Source organism: Chrysochloris asiatica, unplaced genomic scaffold, assembly GCF_000296735.1.
Source record: "Chrysochloris asiatica unplaced genomic scaffold, ChrAsi1.0 scaffold00129, whole genome shotgun sequence".
In the NCBI taxonomy this organism is placed as follows: Eukaryota; Metazoa; Chordata; class Mammalia; order Afrosoricida; family Chrysochloridae; genus Chrysochloris; species Chrysochloris asiatica.
The window spans coordinates 703618-709879 of record NW_006408647.1 but is presented as its reverse complement, the minus strand read 5'-3'; positions in this window follow the sequence as shown (position 1 = coordinate 709879).

Below are 6262 nucleotides of genomic sequence, written 5' to 3'. Positions count from 1 at the left end.
ACCAGCTGTTCTGTGGGAGAAAGATGAGGCTTGCTGCTCCCATAAAGAGTTATAGCCTCGGAAACCCTGTACAGGGTCGCTATGAGTTCGAACCGACTCCAAGGCACATACCAACAACAACAATAAGGTATTGTTGGCTCATTGGTAGTATTCTTGCCCTGGTTTGATTTTCAGTCTCTGGACTTAATGCATATCTATTGACCACCCTTCTTTCACTGGTCGCTTTTATGTTAGGCCAATGCTTAATAAGTTTTACTGCAGCTTCCAGATTGACAGACTAGAAACAAAGGTCTGGTGGTCTACTTCTAAATATTAATCTATAAAAACACAATGGATCACACTGGTACTATCTACAACAGATCTTGTGGATGTTGCAGGAGCAGGCAGTGTGGGGTCATCCTGACTCAGGGGCCAACTTAAGGGCAACTTATAATAATGAAGTCCTACCAGTGTAGGGTAGATCCTAAACCTAATCACTTCTGAGTTATATGAAGACCAAAATAAACACAGATGCACACCCACACTCACACACATGTGGAAGCCTAATGCCAAGAAACACTAAGGATCTATGATGTAAACATTTAGCCTCCAGAATTGTGGTAAAAGGAATTTCTGCTCTTTAAAGGCATCCACTTGTGGTATTTCTGTTACAGTAGCAGTAAGTAACTAACAAAGGCAGAAAGTTATTGCAGTTTTCTAGGTCCCTTGGGTAGGATGAGTGATCTAAAGGTGATGAAGTGATTCAAGTTCTCAGGGAAGAAGAAAGCATATATTGGACTTAATTCATTTCACAGAGAATTAGCCAATAAGTCCTCATTAATACTATTGCCTATTTGGCACTGAAGCACATTTCTGCTTTGTTTTCACTTTCAACACTAGCAGAATTCATACCATAAAATCAATGAACAACTGTACCTTTGAGAGATTCATCATTTCCTTGAAGATTCTAGTTAAGCATTTTTATTTTCTTTTATATTTTGGGTAAGCAGCTTAAGTAGCATAGTGGTTACAAGTTGGGCTGCTAATCTCATGGTCAGCAGTTCAAAACTACCAGTAGTAGTTCCATGGGGAAAGATGAGGCTTTCTGGCCCCCTAAAGATTTATAGCCTCAGAAACCCTATACAGGGTCACTATGAGTCAGAATAGACTCCATGGTACATAACTACCATTACCACCATAAATTAAGGGTGGAGGAAAATTATTTTATGTTAAAAAGTTATGTTAACATAAGTTTAAATCACAATTTTTGCTATTGTAGTTCTGCTTTCTTTTTTGGGAGAATTTCAGTCAAAGACTAACAACAACAAAAAATACAGTCCTGGAGGATGAATGAAATCCCAGAACCTGTAATTAGTTGTAATGGAAAGTGAAATATTTCCTTTGAAATTTAGAGTAGAATAATGAGGTGAAAAATGAGCCCTGCCACCAAAGTCTGTTTCCAAGGTGAATTGCTAACCTTAAGGTCAGCAGTTCGAGTCTACCAGCTGCTCCATGAGAGGAAGATGAGGTTTTCAGCTTCTGTAACTATTTACTGCCTTGAAAACCTTATACAGTGTTACTATGAGTTGGTACCGACTCGATGGCACATAGCCTCCACCAGCACCAATGAGGTGGGATGCACATATTCCTTGTAGGGTAATAAACACTTCTCAAACCACATTAAAAAAGTTAATGTAGAAAACAGTAAAATATAAAAATAGAATATTTGAACAAGTTCTAATGTTTACATGTTTTTTTGTTGTTAGGTGTGATTGAGTCAGTTCCAACTCATAGTGATCCAATGTAGAACAGACTGAAACATTGCCTGGTCATGCCCTATTCTTTCAATTGTTGCTATATTTAAGCCTATTGTTGCAAATGTTGTGTCAATCTATCTTGTTGAGGGACTTCCTCATTTTTGCTGATCCTTTACTTTTCCAAGTATGATGTCATTCTCCAGGATCTGATCCTTCCTGATAACATAATCAAAGTATGTGAGATGAAGTCTCATTAATTTCTTTAAGGAACATTCCACATGTACTTCTTTCAGAAAACATTTATTTGCAATTCTGGAAGACCATGGCATATTCTACGTTCTTGAAAATCATAATTCTGATCTCTCAGTTCCTCTCTGTCTTCTTTATTCATTGTCCAGCTTTCACATGCATATAAAGTGATTGAAAACACTAGGAGTCAAGCACATCCTAGTCCTTAAAATGACATCTTTGCTTGTTATTATTTTAAAGAGGCATTTTACAGCAGATTTGTCTAGTGCAATATATCATTTGATTTCTTGTTTGCTACTTCCATAGATTTGTTTGCATATTATTTTCATAAACATAATTCATTGAAGAATTTCCATAAACTCCTTCTGGTGGGTAAGCAGCTACAGTAGCCAGAAACTCCTCTGGCAATGAGAATTTTTTTCTTTATTTCTCCATACTAGTCATTTTCACAATTTTGCAAGCCTTGTTTATTTTCTAGCTAAATTTGTCCTCTCTTTATTTTTTAATATTAAAGTTACTAGTTACTGCGTACTTATTATGTGCTGGGTATATACATAATATTTTACACATAATATTTTATCTCATTTATAGAGTCTTGGTATGATGCTGTAGGTTAAGCTCTGGACTGCTAACCAAAAGCTCAGCACTTCTAAAGCACAAGCAACTTCTTGAAAACCCTTTATGAGTTGGAAATGAAGCTACAGTACTTAAAAATAACATCTCATTTACACTTTATGCTATGGATCATTTCTTCAAGGAATGCTTTGCCATTGCTGTTTGTAATAGAATATGAAAATGAGGATTTGTGATATGGATAGTCTTGAAGTTTTGTTTTGATATGAAATTCCTCAACTGTCAATTAACTAGTTATTGTTGTTGTTGTTCAATGGCACTGAGTCAGTTCTGACTCACAGAAACTCTATATAGGGAATTTCAAGGAGCTTCTGGTGAGTTTTAACTGCCAACCTTGCAGTTAGCAGAACTGTGCTTCTCCTACAGGCCAGACCAGGACTCCAGAGGCTGGGTATAAAGGGTATAATAGAAATCAAAGGGATACCATCATGACGATATTTAAAACATGCTGGTGTGGTGCTGTAGGATAAGCAATAGACTGTTAACCACAAGAAAAGTGGTTCAAATGCACCAGCTGTTCATTGGAAATCCTAAACAGGATCCCTATGAATCAAAACTGACTTGATAGCACTTAATAACATGGTCTTATATGATCATTATTCTTTTTTATAGTTATAATATAATTTCTGTGATATTATTGCTTTTACCTTTAACAACAAAGATGTTTTAAATATATGATTCATTTACAAATGTATATAGATAGCATAATGCAATTTGCATATTTGGTTCTTAAAAACAAGGTTTTACTAAGACTTAAACAAAGGCCTTTGTGTCTGAGCAACTAAGTAATCAAACTATCTTCCTCTGCTACCTTTCAGCTGAATTTTCCCCCATGGTAGTTTTTCTTCTCCCCTGAGAAAATTTGGCTGTAAAAGATGTGTGTGCAAATGCCCACAGGTGTTGAGCATATAGTGTAATGTCAGGCATGCAAATGAACAGCATAGGAGTTTAGCAAACTATATATACATCTGCAAAACAGCAAACTATGTATACAACTGCAAATAATTTCCCATGGTTACTGAAACTAGGCCAGCAGGTTTGTTTGTTTGTTTGTTTGTTTAAGTCCCTATCTATATGATGCTCTTAACTCATTCCACATCCAAAAACCCAAATCGTTTTACAAAAAATAATGAGAGTGCTTTGAACTGAGAACAAACAATAGCAGACAACCTGATATTAACACATGTGACAATACTATTCATAAGTCAACCCAGATATAGAAATATCCAAAGTAAAATAAACCTATAAGACTGAAAATACAGAATCAGAGATATATCAGTTTGCAAAAAAAAATTAAAATTACAGAGCATATAGAGGGAATGTAGTTATCAAACATACTTACAAATGAAAATGAAGTCAAGTAGATTTAAAGATTGTTTTAAAGTTGAAAATAATTTAATAAATTATAGGGTACATTCAAAGAGCACCAATTAACTGCTCCTCAAAAAATTAAAAAGCGGTAAATAAAAAAGCTTCCACAAACTGTAAAGCACCAGCATTGAAGAAAATGATAAGAAGACTCACAAACAAAATGAAGTTTGCACAGAAAATTATGTGAAACAAAGGAATCAGTGGTGATGGTGGTTGTGTACTGTGGAGTTGGTTCTGACTCATAGTAGCCTTAAGTTTTCTGAGGCTGTAAATCTTTATGGGAGCAGAAAGCTTAATTTTTCTCTCATGGAATGGTTGGAAACACACAGCAAAATGACAACAATTAATTCAGACCTATTGATAATTGCATTGACTGTGAATGGATTAAATGTACCAGTCAAAGGACAGAGAGTAGCACAACAAATAAGAAAACAAGGCCCTCAAATATACTGTCTACAAGAGACAGAAACATAAGCTAACAATCAAAGGATGGAAAAAATTATATAAAGCTAATGACAAAAATTAGCAGGAATGACAATATTAATTTCTGGTTAAATTGATAGTAAGGCATAACCCAGTATAAGAGAAAAAGGACATTAGATAATGATTATTGAATAAATGGTCATATATATGAACCCAATGAGAGGAGCCACAAAAAACATAAATCAAACTCTTAACAGAATTAAGAAGACACATAATCAATCGACTTTGCAATGATAATAGGATATTTCGGTATTACCACTTTTGATAAAAGACAGAACAACTCAACTAAGATGCAGAAGAACTAAACAACACAATAAACCAACTTGACCTCATGGATATATACAGAATACTCCACCCAGTAACAGCACAAGGTACATTCTTTACCAGGGACATAAAATGTTTTCAAGCCTAGACCATATGTTAAGCCACAAAGCAAGCCTCAATCAATTTTAAAACATGGATTTAATATAAAGTATCTTCTCAGATCACAATAGAATTTGAAATTGAATTTGAAATTGGTAATAGGAAGATCAGGGAAAAATTAAATACATGGAAATTGAGTAGCACCCTGCTTTAAAACTGCTAGGTAATACAGAAATAAAAATTAAAAATTAAAAATTCCTTGAATCAAATGAGCATAAATACAATATAACAAAACCTTTGGGACATAGAGAAAACAATGCTCTAAAGGCAATTTATAGTAATAAAAGCACACACCCACAAAGAAGAAAAAACAAAATTAACACCTTAAGCCAATATCTCCTACAGTTAGGAAAAGAGCAGCAAAGTAAGACTACAACTGCCAGAAAAATAAAGGTTAGAGCAGAAATAAATTAAACAAGACAGACAAATGATAAAACCAACAAGATAAGAAGTTGGTTCTTTGAAAATATTATTAAAGTTGACAAAGCACTAGAAAATCTAACAAAGGAAAAAAAAAGGATATGGTATGAATAGCATGAATAAGGAATGAAATGGGTGATGTCACAGAAGAATTAGTGGAAATAAGCAGGATTATAACAACACTATGAGCAACTGTGGAATTCTGGTGTGGTGTTGTGGGTTATTGTGCAGAAATGCAAAGTTGGTTTGAACCAAGATCTGCAGTTCAAGCTCACCAGCTGCTCCTTGGTAACCCTATAGAGGGTTGCTATGGGTCAGAACCTACTTGATAGCACTTAACAACAACAAAAAAGAAGAAATGTATTCCAACAACCATTTCAGAAGAAATGGACACAGTTCTAGAAATACACTATCTTCCTAAATTATCACAGACTATTGTAGAAACTTTGAACAGAATTCTGACAAAAGAAGAAATTGATAGGGTAACTAAACAACAACAACAAAAGAAAAAAGTCCAGCCGCAGACTATTTAATTGCTGAATTTTACCAAATAGTCAGTTAAAAGCTAACTCCAATTCTATGCAAACTACTCCATAATACAGAAAATGAAAAAAACACAAATTCATTTTAAATATCAATATAACTCTGATACCCAAATCAGGCAAAGGGATAACTAAAAAAGAAAATTATAGACCAATATCATACATCAAAATAGATGCAAATTTTCAGCAAAATCTTGGTGATATAATCCAATAACATATTAAGAAATAATACATTATGACCAAGAGGAATTCATACTAAATTTGCAGAGATTTTGGAAGAAGTGCAGCCAGAGTGCTCCTTGGAGGAAACAATAGTTGGAGAAGGATGTCATGCTGGGTAGGGTGGAGGGTCAGAGAAAAAGAGGAAGACCCCCAACGAGATGGATCAGCCAGGTGGCATCATTG